The sequence below is a fragment of the Mixophyes fleayi genome, chromosome 6 (genome assembly GCF_038048845.1).
Source record: "Mixophyes fleayi isolate aMixFle1 chromosome 6, aMixFle1.hap1, whole genome shotgun sequence".
NCBI lineage: Eukaryota > Metazoa > Chordata > Amphibia > Anura > Limnodynastidae > Mixophyes > Mixophyes fleayi.
In genome coordinates, this window is record NC_134407.1 from 10,409,886 (window position 1) to 10,432,943 (window position 23,058).

Sequence of the window (23,058 nt, forward strand, 5' to 3'; positions counted from 1 at the left end):
TTCCAAGAACTGGACATGCGCACACAGATCCCCTCTCTGTCTCTGCAACGATAGTTGCAGAGAGAGAGAGCGCTGAGTGACAGGGAGGGATCATGTGATCCCTCCACACATGCGCTGTCCAGCTCTGCTCTTCGGAGCAGAGCTGTCAGCATTAGATTTCTTCAATTCGGATGATGTACGCCAGCCCTTCAGCTGCCTTGCTCCCTCTCCACACTAGGTAAAAGCGCGGGGGCCGTTGCCGATTGACGGGGGGACACTCCAGGTGGCTTTCAAGGATGGAGACGACTAGGGCACCCAGCTTATTTTTGGAAACCTCTTTATTTTCAACTTTTCTGTCTTTTTCATAATACACTACTCATTGGAACCTCATTCACATATGTCTTTATGGTGCCACAGACGTTCCCTTGAATCTATAGATCCTGTCTCCAGCACCTATGAAGAGGTGTAAAAGTTCATTTGTATTGCAGGTAAGAAAGGGCTCTGCAGCAGTCACTTAGCAAAAGGAGAAGCAACTCCAACAGGACTTGTGTTGCTCAAGAGACTATTTTACACCATCAAGATCATAACGCACCTCAAGACCTCTTTTGTAAACTCTCCCACCCCCTGCAAATAAGGCAAATACCACGTTTAAAGAATAAATTAAACTTTAATTGAAATCAGGAGCATTTTAAACATAGCAAGCGAGCGAAGAGACTAGTGATGCGCAATATGCACACTGTCTGCCGGGTCCGTGCGCTTCATCCTCTAAACGCGCTCTTCCGGGTTTGCAAAATATCTACAGCGATTTCATCAGCCGTGTGTGGTTACCGGCTTTTCCATCGGGCCGTGGACAAAATGCCCTTCTGTGGTTTTTTTCCTTGAAAACGTCGCTGGATCAGCCGCAGTTTTACGGTCGTAGAAGACAGAGCAGTAAGACGACCAGCAGGTTATCCCATACCGCGCAAGAGAATACATATGTTGCAGTTGAGCTCACGCCGCCGTTCCGTCGCACAGCAGCGCTGACGCCGAGATTTATACACAGGAATCGAATCGGAATTCCCAGCGCAATTACGGTTTGACACGATAGCGAAGCTCTGGCAGAAAGCTGTTGTGACGGATACTCCAGATCTATTGCCACCCGAAATAATCGCCTGTGTGGTCGCCAGACGACGCTGTTCCTTATGTACTGCCGATACAAGAAAAATCCGACGCACAGCAACACACACTGCGATGCCAAGATCCAGGAGACGTGTGCGGCGCCGAGCGCTTCTAATATGCGCGGATCGGTCTGGCGCAGAGCAGCTAGTATACGGAGAGCCACCGACACGATTGTATTCTGATCATCCGTCGCCGGTCCAGTGCTCATTTGAAGCATGCCCTGGAGTAGAGCAGCTAATATACGGAGAGCCACCCACACGATTGGATTCTGATCATCCGTCGTCGGTCCAGTGCGCATTTGAAGCATGCCCTGGAGTAGAGCAGCTAGTATACGGTACACGATTGGATTCTCATCATCCGTCGTCGGTCCAGTGCGCATTTGAAGCATGCCCTGGAGTAGAGCAGCTAATATACGGCGAGTCACCCACACGATTGGATTCTCATCATCTGTTGCCGGTCCAGTGCGCATTTGAAACATCATCTGGAAGCCGTTTATTGACCCGTATGAAATAGAATAAAGAATAAAAAAGGTAAAGTTGAATTCCATCGAATAAAAAATAAAAATGGTTAAGTTAAATGGCTCCATTTCTGGTCCAACTTGAGAGCAAATGAGTTAGTGACTGCTCTATCCCTGCGCTGCGCCCACAATAGTGTGCGGCGGCTGAGCACCGGCTTTTATAACTGCGTTATTTAATTAATTCAAGTCTGGAAAGTACCTATGAGTCATATGAAATTTTCCCCTCACAACATTGGTCCCTTGGCTCTGGTCCAAACTAAATTTCGCAGAATATTTTTTATGAAACTATTGGTGATATTTGGATCTACATTTCTGGGGCTACATTAATTGCTGTTTTACCTTATAAAATAAAGCCCACATCCAAGCTGTAACCTACACCATGTCCCCTCTTTCATGTCTAACTCCATCTTTTGGGTCTGAGTTAGATTTGGTTGGAAAGTTTTCATTTTCTCATAGAAGTATCTCTTTTACCACAAATGTTATTTTAGGTTCTGCATGATACATATAAGATATTTTATTGTTTTGTTCTGTTTGTAGGTGCTGACAGTGTGATGAGGCTCATGTACTAACCACTGATCATGAAAACGCCCTATGTGTGATTGCCAAACAGGTTCCTGTTGATGCATTCAGGGACTTTCCACACTCTCCCCGTCGCAGTTTATTATGTCCCCCCTCCTACCACCGCTGCTCCATTCTTTAGCTGATACAACTACAGAAAATTTATTCCGATGAGATATCTTTAACGATTTTATCAACGACTGAAAGTCAATATCAGTCGATTCATGAGTACACACCTACACGATTTACCTTCAGATGTGTGTTCTTCATCTGTTATAACCTTCCAATGAAAATTTTGTGACTTTGTGAACTGTATGGAGATCTGCCTACACTGCTGGCCGTGAGTACATACACACTTTTGTGAATTTTCTCCGACATCGTTCCATTGTTTATAGAGATATTTAGTCTGGTTATAAAGTCAAATGAAAAGATACGTTGTGCTTTGTAACGATAAAACATGATTGTGGGAGCGTACTCACTAGTGCGATATCGGACCTAACAGTCATTTATCGTGTGATTGGTGCAATAATTGGGTGAAAAACCTGTAGCGTGTACCAAGCTTTACATAGAAATCAGATGCTCAGTCACAGGCGGAGCGTAATCGCTTCCTGTTTCATCATCACTGTTATATAAGGTGCTAGAAATACCCTAGGGCGGTGGTTCCCAAACTTTTTCAGTTTGCGGCATCCTTAGGTTTTACATAATTTATTCCAGGCACCCGTAATCAGTCCCAGTTTATAACTGGTTGGGTCAAAATAATGTAATTAGTATTTAGGTCAGGACAGAAATACTCATTAAGTTGTTTGCATAAATAATACACATAAATCCAAGGGAAAATAATATTTTTATATATTTTTAAAATTATATTTCTATCATTAGTAGGAATAAGATCAAACAAAATAAAAACAACAATATATTCAAAAATCACTCTGTACCTCTTCACCATTACAATGTGCTGCTTCATGTCCTTACATTGTTCCTTCATCAGAGCTGGATAAAGGCTTTGGGGGGCCCGGGACACTTAAGACAGGGGGGCCCCTATGATGTCACATGGTTATCATTTTAGACACACAGGCAATACTGTGTGCACTACTGTTAGGTGCACGCAGCTCTGCCTTCACGAGCAGTACACGGTGAAGCGGGACATACCTCCCAACTGTCCTAAGCGAGACAGTCACCCAAATTCGGGACTGTCCCATCAGATTCAGGACAGTTGGCAGACTGTCCTGCTCTCTCCTACCTGTTCTTCTCACTGTCACCACTTGTGGCTGCTAGTTACTTTTGCTCATTTGCTGGTTGTCTGGATCCTGGAATATTGGAGGCCCTATTTGGGAAAAAAAAATGGATACATAAAATTTAGAAAACTGCAAACAGTCCCAGTGTTAAATTAATAGCACTCACATTTTATAATTAGGCCTTCCTCCAGCCCCCAACATTAAAATAATAATATTCACATTTGCTAAATAGATCTCTTTCCATCCCACCAACCCTGACATTAGATAGCAAACACATTTAATATATAAACCTATTTCCCTCCCTCCAAACAGCCCCAACAATAATTTAAATAGCATTTACATTTAACAAATATTACCATTTCCCACTACAATTCCAGGCATTAAATAATTCATAATCACACCTAATAAATAGACCTCATTCTCCCCAAACAGCCGACAATCAATTAATAGCTCACGACCCCAGCATTAAATTAAAGGTCCAATTACTCCATCTTAAATTCATAGGACCCACTATTAAATTAAATAGCCCCACCATCACCCCACAAATAAAATAGCACCCAATAATTAGCCTCCACGTGCACTCCACAATTAAATTAAATAGCCTACCTATATTATATTAAGACAACCCCCCCTCCCTCCCACACTACAGTCATTTACTGCCCCCCCCCCCACACACACACACATTCATTCACTGGCTCTCACACACACTACATTCATTCACTGCCCCCCCCCCACACACACACTGCATTAATTCACTGGCCCCCACACACACACACACACACACACACACTGCATTAAATCACTGCCCCCCCCCCACACACACACTGCATTAAATCACTGGCCCACACACACACACTGCATTAATTCACTGTCCCCCCCACACACACACTGCATTAAATCACTGGCCCCCACACACACACACTGCATTAAATCACTGGTCCCCCACACACGCACACACTGCATTAATTCACTGGCCCCCACACACACACACACTGCATTATGTGGTGCACGTCCCATGTGACACAAGAGCTCTCAGTGATAGGCCGAATGTTTGGCCTATCACTGAGTAGTAGGGGGGATCACATTCAACAGTAGGGCCGCCGCCACATCTGACAGCAACTGACAGGTGAGGTCATGCTGGCGGCCCTCGGGGAGAGGGGGGCCCGGAGCACGTGCCCCCTGTGCCCCCCTTAATCCGGCTATGTCCTTCATATTCGCATTGTCCTTTCATGTCCTCACACTGCCATTTCGTCCTCACACTGCCCCCATGTCCTCACATTGCCCCTTCATGTCCTCACACTGCTCCTTCATGTCCTCACACTGCCCCTTCATATCCTCGCACTGCCCCTTCGTGTCCTCACACTGCCCCTTCATATCCTCGCACTGCCCCTTCGTGTCCTCACACTGCCCCTTCATATCCTCGCACTGCCCCTTCATGTCCTCACACTGCCCCTTCATGTCCTCACACTGCCCCTCTGTCCTCACACTGCCCCTTCATGTCCTCACACTGCCCCTCTGTCCTCACACTGCCCCTTCATGTCCTCACACTGCCTCTTCGTCCTCAAACTGCCCCTTCATGTCCTCACACTGCTCCTTCATGTCCTCACACTGCCCCTTCCTGTCCTCACACTGTCCCTTCATGGCGGATTGGTAAGTATTTATTTTATTTTATTTACCCTAGTGGCAGCACCCCTGTGACAGCGTCATGGCAACCCTGGGAGCTACAGCGCACACTTTGGGAACCACTACCCTAGGGCAGGGCCGGATTAACCCTAGGGCTAACTGGGCTATATAGCCCAGGGTCCTCGGGCATCCAGGGGGCCCTTCAAAGTCCTCAGCAGCATTATTGATCGGTCCGGGGGCGGGGGCGCCCCCATCCCGATCAATGCTGATGAGCACTGTCAGTGAAGTCCTCCGTCCCCGGCGCCGCTCAGTAATCTGCTTACTGAGGAGATCTCGCGAGAGTTCACGAACTCTCGCGAGATCTCAGTAAGGAGCTTACAGCGCGCTGCGGAAGGAGGACTGCACTGACAGGTAAGTGCTTGGGTGTGCCTCACGGGGGGTGGCGGGCGGCTCACATTGGGGGCCTCACGGGGGAATGGAGGCCTCCATTCCCTTAATCCGGCCCTGCCCTAGGGTGATTGCAGGGAAATCACAAGAGCTTCCCCAAACTGGCCAGAGTTCCTGTAAGGAACGAGATCCCAGTGTCCCTGACTTTGGGTGTTTACTGTATGTTTATAGATTTACTGAATCGCCCCCATACAGTGCTCTCACACCCATACACACCTATGTTGTGCCACCACCTATTGAATAAGGATAATAGGACCCCAATATACTCTCACACACTATTCTCCTTGTTACACACAGGTTAGCAATGCACACACCAACAATCAAAGGGTTAATATTATAACATTATACGGTATAAATTTTCCCACCTCGATGGGGTGTGAGAAAAAACGAGAGATCATTTTTTAAAAAAATTGCTGCGAGGTGTCTCGTGGCCGTTCCGGAGACACCTTGCACAGATTTTTTTAGAGCTGAATTCCCCCCTAAATCTCTGTTAAACAAATGTTCACGCTGGCACACACTAGGCTTGTTAATCAAATGCATTAACAATTCACACACCAGCATGCAAAGAGTTAACATGGTCAAGCTATATTTTTCATAAAAGGCTAATGGATTTGTTAGAGTATCAAGTACAAAACATAGTACATTTTAGATTTAATATACAAATATACAGGACATTTGACTATAATAAAAAGACAATAAATGACATATAGCGTAGAACATATAGGGGTAAATGTATCAAGGTTCGATTTTTTCAGCGTGTTAAAATCGTGGCAAATCGCGGGTGATAACCCGTGATTTTAGTCCAAAATTTGTCAAATGTATTAAGCTGTTTTTTACCCTGTTCTGTGAAAATCGGGGAAAAAATTTGCGTGGGGTCTCCCCGAGTTTTACGTACCCAGCACTAGGCAAACCAGCCTGGGATTGGAGGCACTATAGAAGGGGGACACACGGCAGGGATCCCCCTGCCATAATGACAAACTAACCCCAGGCTGTTCAGTGCTGGGCTGGATTCCCTAGGGAGTGGGGTCCGCCGAAAAAAACGAGCAGTACTCCCCTCTAGGGACAACCAGCCCAGTGCTAAAAGCACTAGGGCTCTTCCTACACCCCTGGGCGGTGAGTGTAGGGTAATAAACGGCGATTATAGTTGAAAAAAATAAACAGATGCCATTTTGTTTTGTGGAACTACAAGTCCCAGCCAGCCAGGGTGCCATAAATAGTGTGGCCCTGACACCGTAGGCTGGCTGGGACTTGTAGTTCCACAAAAGAAATTGTTAAATAAACCACCACTCCCTTGTTAAAACCACTAACATTTAATAAAAATAATAAACCCACAATAAAGACAATAAACACCGTCATTTATACCATATATTTTTATTTAAAAATGCCCTATACTCACCATTGAAGTTTTCATCTGTTTTCAGCAGCTTTTAATCTGAAAATGGCTGTCAACCAAGTCCCAAATAATTTTGTATCCAATAGTCCGGCTTGATAAAGTCCAAAATAAATTTGTAATTCCCAAAGTCCGGCTTGAAAATTCCAAAAATTATTTCTACATTCAAAAGTCCCTGCTTGAAAAGTCCACAAAGTATTTGTTTCCAAAAGTCCCTGCTTGTAATGTCTTCTTTTCTTCTTGGGCAAGAAGCCACCCTTGGTGCTTACAGTCTTCATTTCCTCTTGGCCAGGGGGTCCCCTTGTTGCTTGAAGTCTTCTTATCTTCAGCCAGGTTTCATTTCTCACTCCCTTCTCTAAGTTTTGTTTCTCACTCCCTTCTGTTAGATTACTTTTTTTTTAAACCTTATTTTTACAAATGTGTTTTTTTTTTCTCCCTGCAGCCGGGGAGGGGGGAGGGGGGGGAAGGGCGCGATCATGTGTGTATAGAAATACTCACATGATTGCTGCGCCGGTGTCCCTCTTCCCCTCTCTGTTTGCAATGAATGACATTCAGTGAAGAGCCGAGCACAGAAGAAGGCAGAAGACAGAAGAGAGAAGAAAGAAGAAAAGAAAATAAAGATGAAAGAAAGCAATACAGAGGTAAGTGAAAAAGAAGAGAGGCACATGGGGATAAAGAAAAGAGGGACAAAGGCAGCATGGCACAGGGGGATGAAGAAAGGGACAAAGGCAGCATGGAGGACGCAGTGCGATCATAAGGGGGCATAGCGTGGTGATGATGAAGGGGCACAGTAATGTGTGTGTGATGGCACAGGGAGCTTTTGGCAATGTAGTGTGTGAGGTAGATGGTGGCTAATTAATGGTTGCTATTTTGTTTGCGTGGTAATGGGAATACTATTTTAATGTTGGGGCTGGAGGAAGGCCTAATTATTAATCATGGGTGCTATTGATTTAACGGTGTGGCTGGTTGTAATTTTCTAAATGTAGTCATTTTTTTCCAAATAGGGTCCCCCAACATTCCAGGACCCAGACAAGCCGCAACTAAAGAAACCTGCGGCCACATGGGGTGAAAGTGAGAAGAACAGGTAGGAGAGAGCAGGAGAGTGTGTGAAATGTTGTAATTCTAGTGGGACAATGTCAATTTTTGGTGAGTGTCGTGCCCAATGTAAGGTACAGGCCAAGACTGTGAACTCTCTGTGTACACACTGCATTCTTTCTGTATTACACTGTGGTGCTAGATGTCTTGAAAGTCAGAAGTGCTTGGACATATGTCACGCTCTGGCGAATATAGGGCCTAGCGCTTATCTCCAACCAGACATGCGCCAATGATGCATAGCGACGCCCCCAATTGTAAGACCATACCTACCTATAACTTTGGGCCGCAACATGCGCACCTATAAGGGGGCCCCATGAAGTTGTTGTACCGGAGCCCTGAATTCCTCTTGGCAGCCCTGCCTGCACATAGTGTGCAGCCGTCGGCAGCAAGCCCCTGCTAGGGGGGGGGGGGGCGATTGCCCCGATCGCCCCTCCCCCTGGATCCGCCACTGGGGGCGGGCCAAATTTACACGATTCACAGTTAATAGCATCACGGGCAGCACGGTGGCTCAGTGGTTAGCACTTCTGCCTCACAGCACTCGGCTCATGAGTTCAATTCCTGACCAAGGCTTTATCTGTGGAGTTTGTATGTTCTCCCCGTGTTTGAGTGGAATTTGTATGTTCTCCCCATGTTTGTGTGGGTTTCCTCCGGGTGCTCCGGTTTCCTCCGACATTCCAAAAATATACTAGTAGATTAACTGGCCACTATCAAATTGACCCTAGTCGGTGTGTGTATGTTAAGGAATTTAGATTGTAAGCTCTAATGGGGCAGGGACTGATGTGAGTGAGTTCTCTGCACAGTGCTGTGGAATTAGTGGCGTTATATAAATAGCTGATGATGATGATGGAGGCCACCATCCTGCATACTTCAGTAGATAGGGGGCAGGATATAGGAGAATGGCCTGCTCTCCCGGGAGTCCAGGAGACCTACACTGAATTCGGAAGAGCGGACAAGAATATCTTAGAGAACTGTAGAATCATCTTACTTTAAAAATAAAAGATTGTACATTGCAATCAATGTTGTTCCAAAGCACAGAGATTTAATTGCCAAATATAACAAAGTATAACCGATATATTACACTGGTTAGTTCAGACGATGCTTCTCCAAAGGTGGAGGCAACTCACCCCAACGGCTGTGTACTTACTTTGCTTCAGGGAACCGCCAAAAATCCAGTTTAAACTAACCTATTGACCTATAATGCACAGAGTATTATAGAGAATCAATCTCATAACTAGCGATAGCAATATGAGATAGCCTCTCCGATAATACCGGATTCCTGCTGGTGAAATGTGGATTAATATAAGACAAAATGCAATACAGATCTTATGTCCGGAACCCTAAATATTTTTAATGTATGATTACCATATTGAGATATATCGCTAAGTGCATTATATTATTAATAAAAAAATGTAAGTTGATATGTTTATTTAAAGTGCACTATTTACAAGTGTCAGTGTGAATGTAAGTGTATTTACTGTGTTTTCCTATGCAATTGTGTAATTAACCTTTGTACGCTGTTGCGTACTAACCGCAATCGCACAGGAAACTATAACAAGCGATATTTATTAATTTAAACAACTTCGTCCAATTATTTAACTTTAACAGAACTGTGGGAGGAGCTGTGTGCATTACATTGATATATAAGTGAAACGTGTGTGCGTCTGAACAAAGCCTGGTATTTACAAATAGGCAATAGGAGGATTCCTTAACAGACTTCTTTTTTTTATTTAATCTACTATACTTAGCAAGACATATTATAAAGATAAATTTACCCTAATATATGATAATTATTATTATTAGAGATGATCGTAGAACCTCCTGTTTTGGTTCTGGTTTTCTCCAAAAATCCTGGGGGTAAATTTATCAAGCTGACACCAGTATGTTTCTTAGTGAAACCAGCAATACAAAGAGTAATTGCCTGTGAATGACCTGGCATTGTGTGCTACCACTACTACACTGAAAGAGTGAGGAGGAAGATGATGAACAACTGTGTTTTATGGGCAAAGCATGCTACAATCCCTGTGAAACATAGTGGCAGAGCCCTGGCTGATAAGATGGTAATTTTAGACAAGTAGATAGACAAAGGTGGGCTGTACCCAGAAGCAAAATAGTGAAAGATCACACACACTGGGCTAGATAAACTGCGGGTTTGAAAAAGTGAAGATGTTGCCTATAGCAACCAATCAGATTCTAGCTGTCATTTATTTAGTGCATTCTACAAAATGACAGCTAGGGGGGTATTCAATTGTTCCTCCGGCCGCCGGAAAAACGAGCGCTCTAAAACTATTACCGTTAATACGGTAATCACTCGCTGAATTTCATCTCACAACTCCCTGAGCTGCGAGATGAAATTCAGCGAGTAAACTACCGTATAAACGGTAATAGTTTTAACGCGCTCGTTTTTCCGGCGGCCGGAGGAACAATTGAATACGCCCCATAGAATCTGATTGGTTGCCATAGGCAACATCTCCACTTTTTGAAACCCGCAGGTTAATAAATATACCCCATAATATTTTTAACGCTACACAGCATACCTCATGGAAAGTGAAGAGGCAGTAAGAATCAGAGATCATTAGACGGACAACGGCTTCAGTAGATATATTGACAAGTAGAAAAATGGTGTAAGTCCACGCACACTATATTTTTATATCGTGGTAGTCATATTGCTGATAATCTGTCAACACTTACCAATAAATAATAATATAATTAATAATATAATATAAATATTGGTAGGGTACACATTTCTGGTAACGGGTCTGTCGACAATTATACCGTCGACACCAAAATGGTGACTGTAAATGTTTACAGATGAATCCTGTTGACTTACTTAAAATGTAGACTTTGTGATCATCGATAGTTGTAATGTCGACAGTCAGAATGTCTACATTAAACAAGTAATGCCAATGTCTCTCGCTGGCACAAAACACTTATAACAAAGAAATAAAAACACTAATGCAGCTTAACAACCCCCCCCCCCAAAAAAAACCCCCACAAAAACCCAAAACACATGACAACTTGTGTTGGCACCATCCGACTCGCCAGCTTCCGGCACACGAATGGTCCTTCGATTTTAATAGGACCGGCACTAGGCTGTGCCAGCCGGGGCCTGGTTTCCTTAGGGATATATCTCTGTATTCCCCTATTAATACCTGTAATCCTCTATCTATGCTTATAATATAGGCTGCTAGATAAAGTATCTTCAATAGTGCTAGATAAATAGTTGTGCCACCTCTATATTATTATATTATGTAATACTAATTGCTGGGATCTATCATTATAATGCTCAGATGTCAATCCCCAATAGAAGGATACTAGAATGATACATTAGTAACCAGCTATGGCATCATATTATGTAATTTCATAATATTTCTTGATAAAGCACGAGCGAAACGCGCGTTGGAATTAAGGCGGATGTACACGCCGACACTATAATGTAATTTTCACCTACAGCCTAATCCTGTAAAAAGTTGTTTTTACAACTAAATCCCCTTCCTGTTATAAGTTGTTTTCACAACTTAATCCTCTTCCTGCACACTATAGAAATGTACCTCTGATAGAGAAGATTAAAAGCGGGCATCTATTTATCTAGCACTATTGAAGATACTTTATCTAGCAGCCTCTATTATAAGCATGGATAGAGGATTACAGGTATTAATAGGGGAATACAGAGATATATTTCTTGTATTTAAGACAATATTTAATGATTGACAACTACACGACAGTCCAGTTGTTGCGATACACTTTATTAAAATATGGAATATAAACATTTTGAAGGACATGGCTGTATGGTGAAAATTACTTTTGTTTTAAATCACATTTTCATACTTTACTTTCACTTTTCTACTATTTATTAATATTTTGCTTTTGTTTTAAAAATTAAAAATGAAATAAAATGATTTTTGTATAATAAAATGTGAACTTAGAGTGTGCATCCTTCATGGGAGAGAGCTTTCTCTTTTCTTTGTGTAATTACATATTATTATTCTGTCTCTGGAAGCAGCTCCTGCTAAATTTTGTAAATGATAGGATAAGATAATTAAGACGTTAAGGAAGCAGGTGTGCAAAACTGAAGATGTAACATTGCTCTGTGCGATAGATAACTCAAATCCAGTTCTAAAATCAAATAATAACAGAATTTTAGGACATTGGGATAACAAGCAATAAATGATCAAAGGATGGATATATATATATATATATATATATATATATATATATATATATATATATATATATATATATATATTAGTGCAAGTTATATATTTACCATAGAATTTACAAATACCCAACTTGTTAGATCTTAAAACACTTTTTTTTTCTAATGTTTTTAAATATTTCGCCACAAATGGACTTGGTGAAAATTGAAATGTGAATAAAGGTTCTTATTGCAAATGACTAATAAAAGTGATTTTAATATTGTGTAAACAAAAATTATCTTTCTGGACTGGAGATCCTTCTGTTTCAACTCTGTTTCTTGTTACAATATACTTCTATCAAGTTGGAAGAGCACCCCCTCAGCGATAGCATGCTGTACACGATATTTTCGTTCTTGTTGTTGTTGCTGTATACCTTTCTGAATCTCAGATACCTGGGGGAAAAGTTCTTATTCCTGTAATTTTTAGCATTCACAATAAAATACATTTCCAGGTGCACCCTGAGCAATGTAACAAAACGTTCAAGTAGACAAGAGCGGCACGTAATAAAAACAGTTCTGATGTCAGTCACTTTTATGCTTTATTTAAGACATAGATAAGGACAAAGAGACATATTTTAGAAGAAAAATTTAAAACTTTCCATTAGGTTCATTTTCAGGTGGATCCACAAAATCCCAATTCTAGGCCTAATACTAGTAAAAGAAAAAAATCACAGATCATCACAGTTAATTTTAAAAAAATTACAAAAGTTAATTACTTAGAGCCTGATTCATCTTCAGACATAAGTCTATTTGTGAGCCCTGTCTTGTGTGAAATTGCTCCGTGCATGCGCCAGAAGGGGAGTTACATCAATGAACGCTGTTGCATCCAATTCATACCTGAACCCAAATGACACTTATGACTGCCTACAACCTGAAGGTGGAAGGTGTTCCCAGGCAGATGTGGGCGATTCAAGTTCTGCCGTACTCCTAATTTCAGACGTAAGGTTTTACAGGTGTGACTGACGGATGATAATGATGAGAATATACGGCATTGCCTCTCACAATCTAATGCAATGATGGACAATTTACCGGCACCGACATCACTTATCTCATTAAACAACACTATACAAGATCATGGCAGGGGGACGCCATTGCGCCATTTCATTTAAGAAAAAAAACCCTTGATAACGGCATACTTAGAAAAGTGGGGTAAACTTTCACACATGAGTCTCAGTAGCAAGAAAACAAACTGATTTTATTTTAAATAAAAAGCATTGCATACGTTAGCTTGTGTGGATGTTTGAAATTGTCTTTCTGACCCTTTCAAAGCATTTGCAGACATTTGCTTTATACATTGTTGCATATGTGCTACCCTGTCAGGTGCAGTGTGATGTAGGGTGGTGCAACCTGCACCTTACCATGCCACTGTGATTATCTTCACTGGTTCCATTCTTTGATTTCCTGTGACATCAGAGAGGTAAGGAGGGTTATCCACAACACAAAAGTGACAACAGTATTGTCACGAACACGCTCCCAGCTGCCGTGACTTTGGGGTGTTTGCTGTATGAGGTCACCCACGATTTCAGCCCGCAGTCTCTCTCACCTATCACACGGATTCTAGGTCGCGCAATAATTAGATTGCTGCACACCCATAAACAATTTTTAAAACATGAAACAGGCCACAATGTAATTCTAAATGTGTTTATATTTTGTAAAGGTTTTGGTTTTGTTATTCCTATGCCTTGAACAACAATTGTGTGTTTGACAATATTGAAAGGAGGTGGCCATTTTGGTAATGTATCCTGAGCAAAATATAATTAAAAACATTTGTGTTCACTTACCTCTTTTTGACCTCAATGACTGATCTCTGAATAGGATCCATTGACCTGCTTGGTTATATCCTCCCAAATGCGGCGCCACACTGGGGCGGGTAACAGGCGGATTATATGTTGCAACCTCTCCATCACAAGCTCCACGAACACCTCAAAATACAAAAGTCCATTGTTATCACATACAGGATACGTGACATGAAGAGGATTGTAGTGCTACAGCGTCTGCGGAGACAGTATTGCATGGTAACTGCGTTAAGACAGCAAAGAGTTCTTGAATAGTAAAGGATTTAATGAAACCCCCAGGTCACTCTGTTGTTTTAGGGATTAATTTATATAATTCTAATCTTTCACAGTAAAAATTCCCTTCTTCAACCTATAGTTGTGCAACTGAGAATTTGTTATCATGCAATGTAGTTGTTTTTCATTAGAGAAGAGTTATTTTAAGCAGTTGCAGGGTACAGTTATGGGGTCAAAATTTGTCCCAAGCCATGCAAATCTCTTGTTGCTAAATGTAGGATGAGATTATCTGGGCAAATAATCCTTTGGAAAAACACCTCATTCTTTGGAAAATATACATCAATCAAAATTGGGGAGGCATACTCAGAGATTTGGAAGTCTACATTAACACCAATAATTTAAACCTTGATTTTACCACTGATATGTAACAAAATAGGGTCCCCTTCTTAGATTTAGTAATTTTTCCAGAGGAAACAAACCTTCTCACCCAGATACACCACATGCCAGTGGACCGCAATACCTATTTATAGGTATTGCGTTCCACTGTACATTCAATGAATTTTCCGATTGAATGTACAGAACCTGTCTCCATCACCTTTGAAATGGTGTAAAAGTCAAATTGTATTTTTGGAAGGGGGGGGGGTCTGCAGTAGTCACATAGCAAAAGTAGAATTGACTACACCGGTGACTATGTGCTCTAACAAACCTATTTGACCATCTTGCACACAACATACACTTTTGAAAGTTCCCCCGGGTGCCACAACCTGTGTAATACAGATTTAATTTGACATCTAATTGCACAGTTGACAGCTTTCTCAAAGTGTCAGGGGGTAGTATGACATTGTATGCTTTCTTTATGTCCCTGGACATACCACAGTATACCAGCCCATTTTGATCCCCGGGTGTATGATCATAAAGAGTAGCAGGAAACCAGTACCGCATAGATTACTACAAATGGCCATGTACTGTAACTACCCCGTCTTCATTCTGTTGCACAAAAGCTGTGACATGAAGATTAATGCACAGAAATGTTATCAGAATTCCCGGCACAGGTAAGTGTCACAGTGCAAGTGAAGCTCTTCAGTAATCCCGAAACAACAGTCTCTTTTAAGCCCATAAGATTCTGTTCTTTATGTTCATACAAAACCAAATTGTGAACAACTGATAGAACAACACACACAGAGGTTCTGTGATTCAGTAGATGTGAAGCACATAGAACGCTTCAAATATGTGCACAAAGATCGCTGCATTGTTCTAGCGCAGAGCAGATGTGACGCCCAGATCAAAGCACAGAAATATTTACTGATTACCCGGAGCAAGTTCAGTGCTCCTACAAGACATCCACAGGATATTACTGATTGTGCTGCTCTTCATTTAATATTATATATTATGATTAAATCATATCAACAACTTAATGGTAGGAGATCTAAGTGCGGGATGGATAAAATATGAAGCATAATTATTGTAAGAAACATCTCATGTTGGGGAACATTTGAATATCAAAAATTGAGGATAAAAACTTTTTTATTTGTGATATATTAAAATCAATGAAGGAAGACACGGGAATATGATTATTTATTAACTTTAATATTACCAAAACAAGTTACAAGAAGTTGCATTTAATGTCAACAATATAAATATAATGTAGAGACATAAACTATATACCTCACTAAAATCAAATAATAACAGAATTCTAGGACATTGGGATAATAAGCAATAAATGACCAAAGAATATAAAACATAATATATATATATATATATATATATATATATATATATACATATAAATATATATATAAAATACATATATATATATATATATATATATATATATACATATATATATATTCTATAATATAAAAGCCTAGCGACGTGTGTTAGTCTGTGTGTGGAAAAAACTATTTTCTCAGAAAGGGCTCATCCAATTGACCTGAAATTTGGTATACTGACATTGTTTGACAAAAAAATTAGAATAGTGAAGTCAGTTAACTTCCATCATCCCCCCTTTCCCCCGTGGTAGAGGTAGTAAAGGCTAAATTTACGAGTTGAGGGCTCAAACTCATTTTCGTAAGGTAATTTTACCTCATGAACACACATACTGTGTTAGTGTGTGTGTGTGTGTGTGTAAAAAACTACCGGGTGACAGAGTGCTCAAGCTGCAGCGCCACCTGCTTGGCGGAGTTATATACTACACTGACCTACTAAATTCTTAGCATTATCTAATATATAAAAGCCTAGCGGCGTGTGTTAGTGTGTGTCTGTGTGGAAAAAACTATTTTCTCAGAAAGGGCTCATCCAATTGACCTGAAATTTGGTATACTGACATTATTTGACAAAAAAAATAGAATAGTGAAGTCAGTTAACTTCCATCATCCCCCCTTCCCCCCGCGGGAGGGGTAGTAAAGGCTAAATTTACGAGTTTGAGGGCTCAAACTCTTTTTCGTGAAGTAATTTTACCTCATGAACACACATATGTAGTATACTTAACACAGTGAAGAAACCTGATGAAAGCACCATGGACGTCATTACTGTGCTACCCGCCTTCCTAACAACTTGCGAAACACCTACTATTACTACTCACGCCTTCCTAACAAGTCGGCAAAAATTACAAGCATTGTATGTCGCATTTTCACGAGTACGGAGAAGCAGTGATGTGAAAGCGCAGGTTATGAATACTGCCCTTCAAGGAAGACTGATTGAGCACAGCGATAAGGTGTTTAGCAGAAACGTTGTGTATCGAGAGGTTTTAGAACAGTAAGACGATGGAGATGAAGGATGTGGCGATTAAGATGAAGGATGAGGTGATGGAGAAGAATGATGAGGTGGTGACATGTGGACAAAACCACGTTAAAAAAGGGCGCTTACGTCGGGAAGTAACGCTCTTCCCCTGAGGAGGCCTGGCCTAGCCCCAAATACATGACAAGAACCTTATTAACACCTTAAGTAGCTTGATTTGACTAGAATGCATGAGTATCATGCACAGGTTAACTTGTTACCATATAATTTACAAATACCCAACTTGTTAGATCTTTAGATGGGTTTGGCAAAACATGTTTTACTTTAACACATATTTCTACCTATTCTCACTTTCTTTTTCTAATGTTTTTAAATATTTCGCCACAAATGGACTTGGTGAAAATTGAAATGTGAATAAAGGTTCTTATTTCAAATTACTAATAAAAGTGATTTTAATATTGTGTAAACAAAAGTTTTCTTTCTGGACTGGAGATCCTTGTTTCAACTCTGCTTCTTGTTAAAATATACTTCTATCAAGTTAGAAGAGCACCCCCTCAGCTATAGCATGCTGTACACAATATCTGAGGTCAGTCATTTCCTGGTACGGACCTACCTTTTTTTCGTCGTCGTTGTTGTTGCTGTATATCTTTCTGAATCTCAGATACCTCGGGGAAAAGTTCTCATTCCTGTAATTTTTAGCATTCACAATAAAATACATTTCTAGGTGCACCCTGAGCAATGTAACAAAAAGTTCAAGTAGACAAGAGCGGCACGTAATAAAAACAGTTCTGATGTCAGTCACTTTTATGGTTTATTTAAGACGTAGATAAGGACAAAGAAACGTATTTTAGAAGAAAAATTGAAAACTTTCCATCAGGTTTATTTTCAGGTGGATCCACAAAATCCCAAATCTAGGCCCAATACAAGTAAAAGAAAAAAAATCACAGATCATTACTCAGAGACATTATCATGAATAATTGTATAATATTAAGTGGTACAATTATCACATTTGTCTGCATATAAAAATAACATTCAGATTCATAAACTGAACAACATATAGACACAGGTTATCAAGGCAACTATAAACTCTGTTCATAGAAAAATTAATGCACAGTAAAAATTAACTTAGACAGTTATACCCCATCAAATGGTTTAATACCTCTCGTTAACGAAGGTGCACATGACGAGTTGTCCTTAATTTTACAGTAACTTAATGTTGCGGCTAGTTATGGATAATTGAGGTGGTGGACTTAAATTCTCTATACTTTGGAATGGGTTTCTGTTAGATGTGCTAAAACAAACTAAGTGCCTTTAATATCGCAAACTTTCTTTCTGTTCGATTTTTTGAGGGAGCGATCTATTTGTTAATCAACAAAATCGTGCAATTTATGATCTGTAGGTTTTGAACAATTTAGTCATTACACAGCAAGAATCATATATTACAGTTAACTGTTTTAACTATCTGAGTGCTTTCTTTTTATGAAGGGCAGCAAAGAGACTATTTAGGTTCTGCAGACTAAACAGGAGACTTTCTCTGCAATAATCAGTGTGAAAAAAATTGACCGTTTTCTAGATACTTATTCCTTGTTAGTTTAAATGAGTCTCTGAAATGAAAGCCTCAGACTATTTTTGCAGTAAAATAGTGACTGGGTATAAGTTATGAACAGTACTGAACAGGTGTCCTAGACTTGAAATCTCTCCTGTATCCTGGAGGCAGGGCTGATTTTATACAGTCAATGTGTGCCCTTTATTACTGTACATACAGGGATGCTGCAGGTAAGTGTGAAGAAAGGGCTGATTTAACTTCTCACTGGGAATAATCGCACATTACAAAGTCAGTGAATATGCGGTACACAAAAAACACTACTCCCTTCTTATCCTTCTTGACCTCTCTGCTGCCTTCGATACCGTTGACCATGCAGTCATTTTGCAAGCGCTCAAATCTACAGGCCAATGTAACAATGTCCACTCCTGGTTTTCCTCTTACCTCACCAACCGCTCCTTTTCAGTCTCTACTCATGATTCTACATCACCCCCTCTTCCCCTACCTGTTGGCGTTCCTCAAGGCCCCCTGCTTTTCTCCCTCTATACCTCCTCTCTTGGTGTCCTTATCAGCTCCTTTGGCCTTCAGTACCACCTCTATGCTGATGATACCCAAATCTACAGTGGTAATGCCTGTCAGCCGCAGACTGTTCCATGCTACCTTGTATGTTATCTATTACCGGGACTAAGTTTCTACTGTGCATCTGTAGTGATAGCTGCTAGTCGCTGACTTTTATACTACTCTGTATTATTGGCTGTTCGTATAGACTTTCCTTCAGTTGTCAAGCATCTGTCTGTTTCAAGTTTACCTGCATGCACGGCACTCCGGAAACTTCCCATTTCCAGATTACTACTGGTCATCATTCTCGCTGTGTCATTACTGTGCCTACTACTCAGAGACTATATATATTCTGGCATTCCTCCTCCTATCCAGCTCAAGGAGATCCTTGTTCTCATTGTGTATAGCTGTATCCGCATATTTACCATACTCCCCAGAGGGCCGCGACCTGCACAGTGGAAGCCGCTGAAACCCATACTTCCTTGCGGGAGTTCCTGGAGAAGACCAGCCACTGTGTTAGACTCCGCGCCTCTGGTGAGTAAAGCTACATCTGGTAAATTCTGGGTCAAAACTCCTAGTGCCCGTGACAGTAAGAACAGGCAATGACGGACCCAGGTTCGGAACCAACAGCTAAGGATTTGCTGCAACACCTGGTTAATCGGGTGGAACAACAAGATGTTCGCCAGCAACAACTACTTCAATGTTTTCAGTCCCTAGTCTCTCGGGGAGACTCTTTGCAAACCGCACCTCCTATTTTGAATCCTGCAATGACTTCTTCTCTCCCAGTGACACCCCAGGTGTCTACAGCCTCTGCTCTACACCTGCCTACTCCTTCAAAATTCGATGGAGATCCAAAAGCTTGTAGGGGCTTTCTTAATCAGTGCTCCATTCATTTCAAACTTCAAAATTTCCCTACTCATCGTTCTAAAGTGGCTTACATGATTTCTTTGTTTTCTGGACAGGCTCTGGCATGGGCCTCCCCTCTTTGGGAAAGAGATGACCCTCTTCTGGAGGATATGTTCATTGCAACTTTTCGAAGAATCTTTGATGAACCTGACTGTGTCATTTCTGCTGTATCTAGCATCCTTTGGTTGCGCCAGGGATCCCGTTCAGAAGCACAGTATGGAATCCAATTCCGCACACTTGCCTCTGAACTCCAATGGAATATTGAGATGTTAATAGCTGCCTTCTGGCAGGGTCTTTCCGATAAAATTAAAGATATATTGGCTTCGCAAGAGTTACCTTCTTTCTTGGATGCTTTAATATCTTTATGCAACCAAGTGGACATGTGATTCCGGGAAAGAAACTCGGAGACGGAGTCTTCGTCTAAAATACCTGTCCGCTTGGCATCCCGATTTCGTCATCCTTCTTCGCCGATAGAACCCATGGAATTGGGACGTTCCAGACTAACCCTGGAGGAGAGGGAACGACGGTTAAAGAATAAACTCTGTATCTATTGTGCTAATTCAAATCATATGTTGAATTCGTGCCTCAAAAAATCGGGAAATGCAAGGCCCTAACCTGTTCTGAAGAGGTAAAGTTGGGGTCCCTGGAATCCTCTCCATGTCATATGGATTCGAAAACTTGCTCTTTCGCTGTCAATGTTTCAACTTCTACTAATTCTTTTACGTCTCAAGCACTTCTGGACTCTGGAGCGGCTGGAAGTTTCATCTCGAATTCCCTAGTACTTCAGTGGTCCTTACCAGTGATCCCTTTAAGAAAAGCCATTGTCGTCACAGCCATTGATGGGTCGCAAATTGCCAATGGAACTATCACTCAACGTACCATTCCTTTATCTCTTCAAATTGGGGCCTTACATCAAGAGCAAATTTCCCTGTTGGTCCTTCCGGTTACCACTAGTCCTATCATTCTTGGCCTTCCATGGCTTCAGCTCCATTCCCCACAAATTGATTGGAACGTTCCTCAAGTTGTATCCTGGGGTCCAGCTTGTCATCATAGATGTCTGCCTCAAGTCCTTCCTGTGAAAGTGAATAAATCCTCTATAGAACCTTTTTTGCCTGGTCTTCCTCCACAGTATGCTCCTTTTGCTGATGTATTTGATAAAGTTCAGTTGGAACGTCTTCCGCCTCATCGGGCTTGGAATTGCCCAATAGACTTACAACCTAGCAGGAATCCTCCAAGGGGTCGTGTATATCCTCTCTCGTTACCTGAGACCCAGGCGATGTCCGATTATGTTAAAGAAAATCTCCATCGTGGCTTTATTCGGCCATCTACTTCTCCCGCAGGAGCGGGCTTCTTTTTCGTTAAGAAAAAAGACGGTTCGTTAAGACCTTGTATAGATTACCGAGGTCTTAAGGCCATAACCATCAAAAACCGTTACCCTATTCCCTTGATTACTGAACTCTTTGACCGCATAAAGGGAGCTCGGATATTTACCAACTTAGACCTCCGCGGTGCTTACAATTTAATCCGGATCAAGGCCAGAGATGAATGGAAGACAGCTTTTAACACCAGGGATGGACACTATGAATATCTTGTCATGCCATTTGGGTTGTGTAACGCCCCAGCTGTCTTCCAGGGATTCGTGAATGAGATCTTGCGGGACCTGCTGTATGTATGTGTCGTTGTCTATCTAGACGACATATTGATTTTCTCCCAAAATCTTTCATCTCATCGACAACATGTTGCAGAAGTTCTCTCAAGGCTTTGGAAAAATCTACTATTCTGTAAGCTGGAAAAATGTTCCTTTGAATTATCTCAAATTCCTTTTTTGGTATATATTGTGTCTTGAGTAGGCTTGGATATGGATCCGGAGAAAGTGAATGCAGTTTTACATTGGCCTCTGCCAACTACACTCAGAGCTATCCAACGCTTTTTGGGTTTTGCCAACTATTATCGACGTTTCATTCAAGGATTTTCTTCCATTGTTTCTCCTATAGTTGCTCTTACCCGCAAGGGTGTTAATACCAAGCAATGGCCTCCTAAAGCTCTCCAAGCATTTCAGTTCCTTAAAAAGGCGTTCTCTACTGCTCCTATTCTTCAACAACCTGATGTAACTCTCCAGTTCTTCCTCGAAGTGAATGCCTCTAATGTCGGACTAGGGGCCATTCTGTCTCAGAAGTCGGTATAAAAGAAATTCCATCCTTGTGCTTTTTATTCTCGAAGTCTATTGCCTGCAGAGAAAAATTATACTATCGGAGATAAGAAGCTATTGGCCATTAAAGTAGCCTTAGAAGAATGGAGATATCTGCTGGAGGGTGCCCGTCATCCGTTAACTATATTTACTGACCACAAAAATCTTCTATATCTTCAGTCAGCTCAATGTATGAACCCCCGACAAGCGAGATGGTCACTCTTTTTCTCTTGCTTTGATCTAATTATTACCTTCAAACCAGCTTCTAAGAATAAAAAGGCGGATGCATTATCTCGGGCAGTTGCTCCTTCCTCTGACCTTGAAGATTATATGGATCGTCCTATACTTGATCCTAAATGTGTGAGTCTAGCTGCTTCTTCTACCAATGCTCCACCTTTTGGGAAAACCTTTGTGCCACCACTTCTTCGAAAAAAGATTCTCTCATGGTATCATTCTTTTCGTTTTGCCAGTCACTCTGGAGTACAGAAAACATTGAAAATTCTCTCTCAAAATTATTGGTGGCCTTCTATTAGAAGGGATGTCAAAGAATTTGTTGCTGCCTGTGATATTTGTTCCCAATTCAAGTCTTCCCGTAGAGCACCAGCGGGGCTACTTCGACCTTTACCCATTCCTTCCAAACCATGGACCCATATAAGTATGGATTTCGTCACTGGCCTTCCTCCCAGTAAGAAATGTAATACCATTTGGGTAATCGTTGATAGGTTCTCTAAGATGGCTCATTTTGTCCCTTTGATAGGCTTGCCTTCTTCTTCTATATTGGCTGACCATTTTGTCATGGAAATATTTCGAATCCATGGATGTCCGTCTGAAATTGTATCGGATAGGGGAGTGCAATTTGTCTCCAGATTTTGGCGTGCCCTTTGTAAAATCTTGGGTATCCGGTTGTCATTATCTTCCTCATAC